A 14,306-nucleotide genomic window follows, 5' to 3' on the forward strand; every position below is an offset into this window, starting at 1 on the left:
GTACATGATAAATGTCACGTCTCATTTCCATATATAAATACATTCTGCCTTCTATCATATCTGTGAAACCCCATTGCCTCCAGTGGATTTGCACAGATATAAATCAGAGGCAGCATTTTTATTACTCGTAAAGATGCAACTTTCAGATTCCATGTTGAGTTTAGAGGGCTGACAGGAAAGAATTTTCTTATACTTGCAAAGTTAAAAAGTTCAATATGGTGCCACTGATATAAGCATGGAATCCTACAGAGTTTTTTAAAAATCTTCCTCCATTTCTCAATGCAGGGGACGGAGGGAGAAGAGTGCTGCATAGATAATATTTATGACCATATGGGATACAGTATATGACTCACTCACTCAGACATCTTACCCAGTAAAGATAGGAGTGAAGTCTTTCCACGTATCTCTGGAGCACTGCACTGCATTCACATTGAAAGGAAAATGAAATAAATTCTGCTCTCAGATACATTGGTGCAATACCACAGAAGTCAGTGGAGATACACCTGTACAACACAGTACAATTGAGTCCATTATATTCTTTAAGCCTAATAAGAGGCTTGTTAAAATGCAACTACAGTTTGTATCTGGCTGGTGATTTTAGGGTACAGGGGCTGTTTCCCTGGAAACAGAAAAGATGAGGTTAAGTGGGTCTGAGGTACAGCAGAACCTCAGAGTTACAAACACCAGAGTTACGAACTGACTGGTCAACCACAGACCTCATTTGGAACTGGAAGTATGCAATCAGGCAGCAGCAGAGATCAAAAAAGCAATTACAATACTGTGTTAAATGTAAACTACTAAAAAAAAAATAAAGGGAAAGTTTAAAAAAAGATTTGACATTGTAAGGAAACTGCTTCTGTGCTTGTTAAATTTAAATTAAGATGGTTAAAAGCAGCATTTTTCTTCTGCATAGTAAACACAGTTGCCAACTTTCATGCGGTAAACAGGCATCCCGACTTTCACAATAAGCCAAAAATCAAGCTAATCCCATTTCAAAACAAGGCCAAAACAAGCCAATCCCTAAGAACCCCAACACACTGTGACTAGATCCCCCCCCCCCGGTGCACAGTCTGGGACTGTGGTGGGCCCGCTGTGCACCCCTGACTCTCTCCCACCCTTGCCCCTGCTTGCCCTTTGCCCCTGCTTGCCGAGAGCAGATAAAAAAAAAAAAAGCAACAATAAGCTACAAGCCAATCAACAAGTTACAAGCCAAAAACTAGCCAACAAGCAACAAGCCAATTAATCCAAAAACAAACCCAATTTCTGCATTTTATTCGTGGGTTTGGCATGTCAGAGTAAAGTTTCAAAACTGTATTAAGTCAATGTTCAGTTGTAAACTTTTGAAACAACCATAACGTTTTGTTCAGAGTTAGACATTTCAGAGCTATGACCAACCTCCATTCCCGAGGTGTTTGTAACTCCGAGGTTCTACTGTACTTAAGGCAACAAACAGGGGATCGGGAACCAACACACAGGATGAGGGTCCACACTGGACTCAAGCCTGAGTGCTGCCATGGCATCGCAGCAGCTGTTATCAGCCAAAGATTTAAAACATACCTCAAGGTAATCAAAAACCTCTTCCATGGAAATAATGTGAAAGTTTCATTTACTCTTTTCAAGAAGTGTAAAAATTGTGTGGAATGAAGCAAGTTTTATGTTTCAGTAATTCAAATAAAAACCCTGATTCTGCAAGCCCTCCAAGATGAGAACTCAGACATAAATGGGAGCTTCACGCATAGAAGACTTGCGGGAATGGGCTCATAACATGATTCTGTTATCAGCAAAGCAATTTGAACGTAATCAGTCAGAGCAATGACAGAAACTACTGCATTATATTTGTTTAACAGACCAAGTTAAATAAAAATTATTAAGGTGAAAAGATCAGCAGAAAACTGACATTGGGTAAAAATAAATTAAATTTTATACTTCTGTAAGGAGCTTCAATCAAATTAATTTAGAAGTAGCCATAAGGTTACATACAATCAGAACGTAAAGTGCATGCTCCCAATTAAAGAGCATAAATTTAATATTACCATTTAAAGAAAATGACAACCAATCATCATTAATGGCAGTAATTGACTGTCAACAATTCTGTCAACTTTATACAACTATACACGTTGCAAATGCCTTAATAAAAACATGTTTAAATAATGTAATTAAAAAAACATTCTAGAGCTTTCAGGAAAACTGCTTTGGAGGGGGGAAAAAGAGGAAGAGCTTTCATAAAGCAGTCAAAACAAAATATACCCACAAAAATATTTCTATTTCTTTTTAGGTTTGGAATGTGGAGCATCAACTATTTTTACTTTTATTTTGTTGTTTGCACTCTATTCCCATAAACTTTAAAATAAGTATTCTTTTGCTTATGAGAATCTGAAATGGATCTCTCAACTGAAGAAGTTATTGACGGGTGACTCAGACAGCGCAAATGAATTCTGACCTCAGGAAAGAAAGTGCCAGGAGCAAAGAACAGCTTTAGTACCAAGGCTCAGACACCAACAAAGAAGCATATCCCTATCTGTGAGGTGAAGAGAGAATTGGAACCATCTCAAGTGGTACATGTAAACACACATCTATTTACAAATGCAGGCCAGTTGTTTGTACCAAAAAAATAAAATAAATAAATCCATGAGTATAGCGATATTTTAAACAAAAGTATTGTTTATTTTATCAACAAAATATTATGGAAATAATGTATCCAATAAATTAAAGTAGTTTTAATATAAAGAAAATATGTAGCCATTTTACATTTCCAACTGTGCTAGCAAGTCAGATTTATTTGTTAAATAATTACAAAATACAAGTTTTGACTTAATTGATTGCAATACTGTTGACTGAAAGCTCTTTGGGGCCAGGGATTATCTTTTACTTTGTGTTAGCACCTTTCCAGAGTGGGGCTTCAGTTTTGATTGGGGCCTCTGGGCACTAAAAAGTCAGCATAGCTGCAACAAGTAAACAAGGACTCAAATCCTACTTCAAGAGGAACTTTGGGTGTGCCAACATGGTGAGACTGGGCCCTTGATTAAATAATTTTTCATGTTTTAAATGGGAGAATTTCACCCACCCCAATTCCAATATTCAGATTTTTTTTCTTCTTTGCACATCGACAGCTTCTAGAATAAGACAGCCTATATTTAAAATGTTCCTTCACTAGACAGGCTTTAAATCTGGCCTTTACTCCTCTACCATCTCCATAGCTTTGAATTCTGTCTTGATGTACAGGGAAATTACATATTTATATTCTCACTGGTGTTAAACTTATCAATTGACCATGCTGCAAGTTGAAAAACTACCCATAGAAGTAGGAATGTATTAAACTTCAGCTGAGGTTCAGCTAAAATATTAAACAGCTATATAAATGAGGGAGAGGGAGAATGTATAATAAATCCTGATGTAAGATTTAGCATTCAATATGAAAAGCTAAAACCTTGCATAATGTGTTAACATTTAATTATGCAATAAAGCTTTTCCAAAACAGAAAGTGAAGCTGAGTCCTGGATGGAAATAAGATACATCAATCAATGTTCAGATTCTCTATGAGCAGCACCTGCAAGTTCTTTCATTCTTTTAGCCCATCTTGAGCTTCATGTACGTAGGTCTGTGCACATACATGCTATTTATGTGTATGAGGCGAGGAGGGCCCTTTGTTGCCAAAAATCCATCACCTAAGGTTAGTAATCTGAATACATGGCTGCTTTTCATTAAATCTTCAGGCAAGCACACGCATGACAAACATGAGAAAGCCAATTAGCACAGCAGCAGCAAGAGCACTGACAGATCTCCCCAGGCTCTGAAAAAACAGCATGAAACCCCTTATTTGTGGAGTAGTTTTGTTTTTTTTGGGAGTCATTTCACTTTTGTCAAGGTAGAGAAATGAATGCTGTCAAAACAGATAAAACTAACGCATTGTAGCGCAATCCCTCTTCTGGTTCAGAAACATGCTATGTATTGAAGTGTTTTATACAGTCCAGTTTTTAAACACCCTCTTAAAGGCATCATTTCCTTCCATAACGATTTCACCAAATGGAGATGGATAAACAAGGATATTTCCCCTGTTACAAATTGGCTCTCTTTTTTACTTTCTTGTTTGAGTACCAGTGTTACTAAAGGACCCTACCCAGTCTTGCAGGCCAGTAGTTAACCTTTACTTCCCAGGCTGGATTTGCAGTACCAGTGCATAAACAATAGTGGTTTGGCTAGATACTTGTTTCCCCCTCAATTGCTTTAGTAAATTTTCTAGAGTCATACTATGACTCAACTCTTGAAAGCCAATGAGATGTGTAAAATACTCAGATAGAATGCTTTTTAAAGATATATACTCCAGAACACATTCTTCTCCAGATTATAATTTTAAGGAAGGTCAAATTTTAAACCTAAACAGTGTAAATAAAATTTTTCACTGATATAATGTCTGTTATCTAAGGATCTTAAGATGCTTTAGCTTTAAAGCCTTGCAGTATCTCTGAAGCAAGAATTGTTCTCAATTTTAAAGAAGGGGAAAATGGTGCAGAGAGGTTAGATGATTTGCCCAACGTCACAAAGTGTGTCAATAGCAAAGCTAGAGATTGAATCCAGGGCCATTTTAAAAAACAGGAGATTAAAGTCAGGCTCTTAAATCTATGTTTTAGGCACCTCTCCAATTTACAAAAATGCTGAGACCACAACAGCTTTTATTGAGGTCAATGGGATAGAGATAGGCTGATTGTACAGCACAACGGAAGAAATGACTGAGTCCAATCGGGTTGATCATAGCATCATAGAAATATAGGGCTGGAAGGGACCTAGAGAGGTCATCAAGTCCAGCCCCCTGCACTGAGGCAGGACCAAATAAACCTAACCATCCCTGACAGGTGTTTGTCCAACCTGTTCTTAAAAACCTCCAATAGGCTTCCAAGGGAGATTGTGAAATCCCCATTTCCAAGCTTAACTACACTTATAGTTAAAAAGGTTTTCCTAATCTCTAATGTAAATCCCTCTTGCGGCAGATTAAGCCCATTTCTTCTTGTCCTACCTTCAGTGGACATGGAGAACAATTGATCACTGTCCTCTTTATAACAACCTTTAACATATTTGAAGTCTGTTAACAGGTCCCCCCTCAGTCTTCCAGTCTCAATACTAAACATTCCCAGTTTTTTTTTTTTTTTAAACTTTCCTCATAGGTCAGGTTTTCTAAACCTTTTATCATTTTGTTCTTCTACTCTAGACCCTCTCCAATTTGTTCAGACCTCCTAAAGTGTATCATCCAGAACTGACACCTCACAGTACCGAGTAGAGAGGGACAATTACTTCCTAGGTCTTACATGCAACATTCCTGTTCATACACCTTTAGCCCAGTGGGCCAGCTTACCTGTATTATATTAATTGCTTTGTTATTCTGCTTTATTATATTTAGTAGCAATGCAAGGAACCTACAGGCTTTTATCCTGTAAGATTTGGCTTTAGTAAATAGCGTGAGGCTTGAGGCCGATAACCTTTGGTATAGATAAACTTAAGTAACTCATAAGTTATAGGGAACTAAAAGTAGCATGCAAGAGAGAATTTTGTCCAAAATACTGACATCAGCCACCCACAGAACACAGCTGACCCCAGCACAAAACATAGCTGACACCAGCATCCAGAAAGTTCCAGACAGAACCTCCAACCGCAAAGCTGCCATGACAGTAAATTGATGTGTATGCTAATAGGGTAACATCATACATATACTAACCTATAGAAAATGGACACCTTAAGGGAGGAAATACAAATAAGGACCTCTATTGAATATGCATTGGTCATGGCAGCGTCAGCGTAACCTACTATAAAAGTAACATCCCAGGGGCAGCAGAGAGGCTGAAAAAATGTAGACCTTGGGAGGGGCCAGAATAATGGGCACCGGGGAAGATGAGAACAATAACGGTGATAAAACAAGATAATGGTTAAGTATAAAAGATTAGGGTGTAAGTATGCATGTCCAAATGTACTTTCTGTATTATCTATATCTGCTTTGTTAAATTTAAGTGTGTGTATAACCTTTGCTAAATTAATAAATCATATATTTATTTATAGACAGAGTTCCTATAGTGTAAGTGTTGCACCTGTGCATATTGGGGTTCCCAAATTATATGATAATTTTACAATAATCTTACTGGGCCTGATCTTAGAACAAAAACCTGTTAATCCTCAAGTTACAATTATATTTACCCAACTTTGGGTCAGGCTACACACCCCAACATATGTCTTTTTTTTTTTTTTTTTTTTTTTTTACAACTGCATCACATAGTTGATTCATATTCAAATTTGTCATCCACTATAACACCCACATTCTTTTCAGCAGTAGTAGCACCTAGCCAGTTATTTCCCATTTTGTAGTTGTGCATTTGATGTTCCCTTCCTAAGTGTAGTACATTTTGCACTTGTCTTTACTGAAGTTCATCTTGTTGATTTCAAACCAATTCTCCAATTTGTCAAGGTCCTTTTGAATTCTAATCCTGTCATCCAGAGTACTTTGAACCCCTCCCATTTGGGGTCATCCACAAATTTTATAAGCATACTCTCCACTCAATCAAGATACATCATATCTACCGTTTCCCCCATTCATCAGGCCAGTAACCCTGTCAAAGAAGGAAAATAGGTCAGTTTGCACAATTTCTTCTTGGCAAACACATTCTGGCTATTCCTTATAACCCTATTATTCTCTAGGTGTTTACAAATTGATGGTTTAATAATTTATTCCACTACCCTTCCAGAAGTTAGTCTGACTGGTTTATAATTCCCTGGGTCCTCTTTGTTCCCCTTTTTAAAGATAATTTTTTGGTGAACCTACTGTTTCTGCTATCCTAAAATATTCTGCTGCTGGTGCCAATGCAAACTCTGGATCTTTATACCTTAACAAGGAATATAATTTTTTCATCAAAATGCAAAGTTACTGGTAAAAGATTTTCTGTATTAGAATCTGCTGCTCAACAGCACTGGACTCTGAAGACCTGAGTATTACTGTCAAACTTCAAATGTTGTTAAAAAATAATATGCCTTAACTGAGATTTAAGGAACACTTTTTCTTCTCCAGTGCTGAAATAGCTCACATAACCAATATGAATTGCACATGTTTTTAATTTAAAAGAGCTCTAAACACTGATGTACTGCCAAAATTTTAATGACGGTCTCCCTCACAAATTTTCCACCTTAGTCAGCAATACTTGTGACTTACCCTGAATAAAGTGCTCCCCAAAACATTCCCCCATTAAAATCCAACCACTGCCCCACTACCTCTTGACCCACGAGGTATTCTCCTCCCCAGCATCTGAGGGCAGGTCTTCACTACAGGGGGGGGGGGTCGATTTAAGATACGCAAATTCAGCTACACGAATAGCGTAGCTGAATTCGACGTATCGCAGCCGACTTACTCCCACCTCCGCTAGTGGAGTAAGAGCGTCGATTTGGTGATCGATTGTCGCGTCCCGACGAGACGCGATAATTCGATCCCCGAGAGGTCGATTTCTACCCGCCTATTCAGGCGGGTAGTGTAGACCTAGCCTAAGTTTCCTTTAGGTCAATCCCCTTCCTGGGAGCTGTTCCTCACAGATAGATCAGTGGCAACAGATGGTAACAGGCAAGTCTCCTGTATCCTGGCTCAAATATCAAATAATATTTGTACATTATAAGATACGTGAAGTTTTTCAGCTTGTGAATAACCCCCACGAATTTCACTGCATGTTTCGGGGGGCTGACCTCAAACAGTAGCAGCCTAAGAGCGAACAAACAATCTTGACATTCAAAATTTCCTGCACAACTTTTATTCTAACTGGAAATACATATCAGCATCCCAAGAGCTGACAAAGGCCTTGGTGAGCTGTCAATAAACCAAAGCAATAGAAATGAAAGTACTCAGTAAATTTACCTTGGCAACAAAAACTGAATTTAAGACCAGCATCAATAATGGTATGAAACTTTGTTTCAATCACAGTTTGTTATGTGCATATAATGCTACAACTGGATAAGCATTTCCTAAAGCCACACATGAAAAGTTAACATGCCTAACTGGTAACTCAGATGATTGACTCCTTTTGTGCATGCTAGATCACTAATCTAGCATGCACTGGGTTTTGATCAGCTTGTGAAATTACAAAAAAGATGCAGTAATCAAAATTGACGAGAGTAAATGTTATAAGCACTAAAAGTAAGTTAACAACCAAAAAGTAAATGAAAAATTCTCCATCTTGGAATTAAACAGTATCTTATGACCCTATGTAGAGCACACTGGTTTGGGTTTTTTTCATTATTTAACTTTACTGTTATTGTTTTACGTAAAATATAAGCCTACAATGAAACATTTAAATACATACATAAGATAGAAATAGCATACAAACAACAAATTTGAACATTATTTGCAAAAACCTATAAAACAAAATAAAAAATTAACCCATAGAGATCATGCAGGGTATCAATTATTAAAGAGACTAAATATGTGAGAACATTACCTACGAGTATCAGGGACTGATATATACTAAATTCCAAAAGTATGCAATTGTTTCATGTGTGACCAGACATACTCATATTTTTCCCCAAGCATTTCTATTACAGTCATTTTTTCCCACTAATGCAGCAGTAGACAGCTCACTAAGCCAGTCTGTATATGAGGAAGGACTTGCCCATTTCCATTTTTTCAAAGTAACTTTTTTGGCCACTAAAAGAGTCACTGCAATCCATTTCTCAATGTTAACTGGCAATACCAACTCATCCAGCATTGCTAAAATACACAAGTTTGGAGAAAGGAAGATAGAGAGACAAAGTTTTTGAGACCAGAGCCATGCATTTTTTTAACAGGTATAGAGGACATGTGAGGCTGATTTTTATCCCATATAAATTGCATGATAAGCCTATTTATTTGAGCAAAGAGTGAGGGAGAGCCCTTGAAAGGCAACAGGTTAATGATATAAGTCAATCTTGGGCAGATATTCATTTTAGCTATTTCTATTCTACCCAGTACGAACAGAGGGAGGAGACGCCACCTCTCTACATCCTTGGAAATTTCTTTTACTATATATCCATATTTATAGAAACAATTTTGGGAAGATTAGGACTAATCTTAACACCTAAATAAGTTATTTGCTCCCATTTCAAATATGCATGATGCTGAAACTGAGAAGGATCTGGTCTTTTGGATATATTCATGACTTGTGACTTATTCCTGTCAATGCAAAAAACAGAACTTTCCAAAAATATCAACTACATTCAATAATGATGGGACTGATGAGGATGGATTCTTCAATAATAAAATAATGTCATCAGGATGTAAATTTATTTTGTATTCTTTCATTTATAGGTCACACCTTAAATGGCTAAGTGCTGATGTATGTACATTGCCAGTCATTCAAGAGAGATTTAAGAGAGGGGATAACCCTGTCATGTCCCTCTTTCTTGCTGAAATAGGAGAGAAATACTTCCATTAGTTGATAGTGAAGCGAGGGGAGAGTTGTATAATATAGTTGTATAATATACCCATTCAGGAATATTAGTCCAAATGCAATTTTTTTTTTTAGGACAGTCATTATTTAAGGCCATTCAACCCTACCAAAGGCTCTCTCTGCATCTAGAGATAAGGGAACATCTGAGCTGGACCAAGTGTGTGATTTTTCTTGTATCAGCAGCAGCCAATCTTCCTTTAATGAACATGGGATGATGGTGTTCAGTCATGTCGCTACAATTTTTGCAATTACTTTGCAATCTGTGTTCAACAGAGATATGGGGCAGAAGTTGCCACAGTTACAGCCATCTTTGGTCTTCTTTAATATTGAAGTAATTAAAGCAGTTCTCATGTCACGAGACATGGTTCCTTTTTGAAATATTTCAGTGAAGACCTTTGAAAGAACAGAAGATAGCTGATTACAAAATGGTTTGTACAGATCAGCCAGAAAGCCATCCATCCCAGTGGCCTTGCCAGAATTAATATTTTTAAAAGCCTGTTCAATCTCTTGTGTTGTGAAAGCTTTGTCCATAAACAACACTTGTTTAGCAGTTAGGGTATTAAAAAGGTAGGCCTTCCACAAAATGATCAAATTTATTAGAGCCAAATTGGTTGTCTGATTTATATAAAGCTTGATATAAATAATCAATTTAAGTAATTCTATCTATTGGTTCAAGGATGCACTCCCGTCTTTTTGTAATAGGGAAGAAATATTGTTGTTGGCTAGTTCCATTTTAAGTCTTCTGGCAAGTAGTTTACCAGCTTTATCTCCCCATTCATAATATCTTTGTTTGACCCTGTTGAGTGTAAATTCAACTTGGCTGGATAAGCATTAATTATATTTATGTTACATGTTGATTAGAGAGCGTAGGAGGTTTTCATTAATTCGGCCAGTCTTGTGCATTCCCTGCAACTCATCTATTTTGCTGGCCAAAGAGTCTAATAACTTGAGTCTCTCTCTCTTCTTTTGGGAGGCATGCTTTATGCATTCACCCCTTACAGTAGCTTTCAGAGCTTCCCAAAAGATGGTATCTTCGGTAACTGAGTGCTTATTTTCTTGTATGAAGTTAGAGATGACTGAATCAACCATGGAACAAAATTTTGCATCTTTTAGTAACAGTGTTCCATTTCCTCCTATAAGATTTTAATGATGTGTATGTGATCAGCATCTGTGATAAGTATAACTGGAGCATGATCTGAAGTTAATATATTATCAATAGTTACTTCAAGGCATGCTGGAATCAGTTCCGAAGACAAGAAAAAAGTCAGTTCTGGAGTAAGATGAATGTACTGTACAGAAATACGCATAGTCACATTCTTCAGGGTGTCTCAGTCACCATACATCTTTTAAATCAAGTTCATTCATTAATAACGAGGGCTAGCCTATTGTGCTTTGACAGCTGCAGCTCATGTAATTAATTTGTCCAGATGTCTATCTAGCATAGTACTCCAATCACCACCAAGTATTGAAGGAATGTCTTTTATTAGAAAGAATGTCTGCAATGTCTTTGAATAATTCAGAATTACCTCCACTTGGATTGTAAATACTTCCTAGAATTAACTATTTTGAGTTGAAACAGCCTTCAAGAAGGAGGCATCTTCCTTCACAACCAGACCAAGACTGTATACATTAAGAAGTTATACTTTTACAAACTAAGATGGATGTGCCTCTGCTCTTAGAATTCAATGATAAAAGATACTCAACAGCTATCAGCATCTATTTCTGCTAGATGAGTTTCCTGCAATAAACCTACATGGCACTTTTTTGGTCCGAGGAATCTCAGGATTTTAATTCTTTTGGAAAGTTGATTAGGTCCCCTCACATTCCAAGAGGGCACACTAAGAAAATTCATGGCAAAGATATATAACTTTATTCTAAAGATACGTATTTCCCATTAATATTGTAAAACCACATTTCTAGGATATGGTCGTATTTATACATATTAGATACTGGTTAGTTTTGAATAAATTTATGCCTTCAATTGAGCCTCTAGGGGTGTCAGATATACAAAAAGATCTATAGTTAAATATCATGCATCTTCCAAAGTATATTTTTAACAGAAAACAAAAACAATTAACAGACTTAAAGCAAGCCAGTGTGGGCATGTTCAGATCCCTGATGGCTTCAGTTCCATCTGCTCCTCCCCTCCCTATGTTGTATCTAATAATAGTCTAAACATCTCTAAATGCAAAAATATATTTTAAGTCAAATATTACCCAGTAAATACCACTGATATTATAGAAAAAATGTACAATATATTCCTATGTACTGAAGTTTGTGTGTGTGTGTGTGTAATATATATATATATATATATATACACACACACACACACACACACACACACACGACTCATTACATGTACATTTACAATTGAATTGGTAAATCATAAATTAGCAGAAAATCTAAAGATGAAAAATATAATGTAAAATATTTCATATTCATAGTATGCCAAATGCCCTGCACAAACTGAATAACTAGTGCTATTTAAGGTTTAGGTTATAGTCTAATTTATATGTCAGGAGTACTGATTGTCCCAAGGGACTTCTGGTTACCATAATACGAACCATCAGAGGCATTAGTTTGCTGTAGTGTTTCCAATTGAAATATTTATAGAAAACCCACGTATACATCAAGCCTACTGCAGAATATATTCCACAATTTTTGCTGAAACTTGTAGAGCCTATTTTAACTCTCTCCCCTGTAATCCTAGCCACACTTTGTACATCTGGCCAGAAGTACAAGTAAATGAAATTTATTCAGAGATTATCAGAGCCATGAATCCACCACAAGGGGATGCTAACAAAGCAAAGTGAGTGATTAACTCTCTCACATTGCACATACTGACTAGATCTAAAAATATGAAGCCAGTTAAATTCTATGCAGTCACGAACTCAGTCACAGTAAGTGGAGTTACACCACCAAAGTCCAGTACATGCCACGTTAATGTTAGTAGGATAACAATATGTTTCACTTCCCATTGTATTACATTGGAACAATTAAAAAAAATAATTTCCTTGTTTAAGAAAAGTGGAGCTGCCAGTGCTCACTATAGCATTTAAGCAGTCCAGTACATTTTAAAGTTCAAACCTTAGTTAGGAGAAAGGAGCAAGTAAGTGTCAAATGTAATCCTTTGTTGCAGCTACTGTTTGGCCAGAGACAACTTTCTACAAAGGTGAATTAACAGGGGAACAGCATTGCTGCTGCCCTTCTAAAGAAGAAGGTGTCAAATATTCTGGAACAGTTAGCTTGTCCTCTACTTCCTTCTCTTGAACCTCTGGCTCAAATACTGATAACTGGGCCTCTTCCCAAAAAGACAAACTGTAGAGATTTCTATAGGTTTTATCTTGCTTTTCCTGAGTGGTATGCCTCATAGGTTTTGGCCAAAGTGCTTCTGAAGAGAATTGGTGGGAGGAAGGTTTGCCATATAACATCTGGCTTTGTTTTATCAGGCCACCAAGCCTTTGGTCATTTTCCCTGGAGCCTGTTCATTCCCTTGATATGACTCAGATAAAGGGGACTGAGACAGGAGAACAATGACTAGTTCTCCCTCAGCAGGTATAGACAATTCAAGATAGCTTTGCCCTGTTCTGGGCAGTTCTTTGGTTTATGTCTCCGCCTATTAGGATTTTCACACCAACTGTGAAGGAAAAATAGGGCTCTCCAACTTCTCTGAGGATTTACTTTTGTCTTGGAAAACCTTCTACCACACATGCCCTAAAGTTTGGCTTTCCTTCTTAGAAAGAGGTCTTCTCTCTGCTCCTTAGGCCTGGTCTACACTAGGCGTTTATGTCGAATTTAGCGCCGTTACATCGAATTAACCCTGCACCCGTCCACACCACGAGGCTATTTAGTTCGACATAGAGGTCTCTTAAATTCGACTTCTGTACTCCTCCCCAACGAGGGGAGTAGCGCTAAATTCGACATGGCCATATCGAATTAGGCTTGGTGTGGATGGAAATCGACGCTAATAGCTCCAGGAGCTATCCCACAGTGCACCACTCTGTTGACGCTCTGGACAGCAGTCCGAGCTCGGATGCTCTGACCAGCCACACAGGAAAAGCCCCGGGAAAATTTGAATTCCTTTTCCTGTCTGGGCAGTTTGAATCTCATTTCCTGTTTGGACATCGTGGCGAGCTCAGCAGCACTGGCAACGATGCAGAGCTCTCCAGCAGAGATGGCCGTGCAATCCCAGAATAGAAAGAGGGCCCCAGCATGGACTGATCGGGAAGTCTTGGATCTGATCGCTGTGTGGGGCGATGAGTCCGTGCTTTCCGAGCTGCGCTCCAAAAGACGGAATGCAAAGATCTATGAGAAGATCTCTAAAGCCATGGCAGAGAGAGGATACAGCCGGGATGCAACGCAGTGCCGCGTGAAAATCAAGGAGCTGAGACAAGGCTACCAGAAGACCAAAGAGGCAAACGGACGATCCGGATCCCAGCCCCACACATCCCGTTTCTACGAGGCACTGCATTCCATCCTAGGTGCGGCCGCCACCACTACCCCACCACTGACCGTGGACTCTGAGGATGGGATATTGTCCACGGCCGGTTCCTCGGACATGTTAGCGGACGGGGAAGATGAGGAAGGAGATGAGGAGGACGAGGCAGTTGACAGCGCTTACCAAGCTGATTTCCCCGACAGCCAGGATCTCTTCATCACCCTTACAGAGATCCCCTACCAACCGTCCCCAGCATTTAACCCGGACACAGATTCAGGGGAAGGATCAAGCAGTAAGTGTTTTAAACATCTAAACATTTATTTTTAACAGAACTGGAATATTAACAATAAGAACAATGTGTTTTTCATGATTTGTTTGCCCTAGGCGCTTAACTATTCAGTCCCAACTATTTAAAAAAAATCTAA

The sequence above is a fragment of the Emys orbicularis genome, chromosome 17, assembly GCF_028017835.1.
Source record: "Emys orbicularis isolate rEmyOrb1 chromosome 17, rEmyOrb1.hap1, whole genome shotgun sequence".
Classification (NCBI taxonomy): Eukaryota; Metazoa; Chordata; order Testudines; family Emydidae; genus Emys; species Emys orbicularis.